This window comes from Alligator sinensis, unplaced genomic scaffold (assembly GCF_000455745.1).
Source record: "Alligator sinensis unplaced genomic scaffold, ASM45574v1 scaffold1284_1, whole genome shotgun sequence".
NCBI classification, from domain to species: Eukaryota; Metazoa; Chordata; order Crocodylia; family Alligatoridae; genus Alligator; species Alligator sinensis.
Window position 1 is genome coordinate 593 of NW_005844087.1, and position 459 is coordinate 1,051.

The 459-nt window shown below is 56.9% G+C and overlaps 1 pseudogene; it reads left to right on the plus strand.

The window, feature by feature from the left end:
* Positions 1 to 459, plus strand: part of LOC102386647 — a 3,889-nt pseudogene that overhangs the window by 526 nt on the left and 2,904 nt on the right.

Sequence of the window (459 nt, forward strand, 5' to 3'; positions counted from 1 at the left end):
ACATCTTTCTCTGTACCCTGCTACCTGCCCCCTGCAGCCTCTTCCCCCACATTTCCATCCCACATTTAATTTCTGCTTCCAGTTCCCCTCCCCTTACCCTTGCTCCTTACTGGCAGGCTCCTTCCATACTTCCACCTGGAGCATTGAACAAGGCTACAGCCCAGCCATGTAGTACTGGCATGCAGCCCATACAGCTGCTATCAGGGCTAGACTGTGGCTGTGCTCAATATCCCAGGCTAGAATAGGCATGGACTCTGCCAGCTCGAAGCAAGGGTAAGGAGAGGGGTGGGAAACAAAGGCTGGGGGGAAGAGGGAACTGCGGGGCAGAGGCGGGAGGAGAGCAAAGGCTGACGAGGAGGGAGATGGGTGGGCAAAGCTTGGTAGGGAGAGGAGAGGGGGACAGGCAGGGGGAGAAGTGGCAAGGGGGCAGGCACAAGAAGGGGCAAACTGTTTAATCTC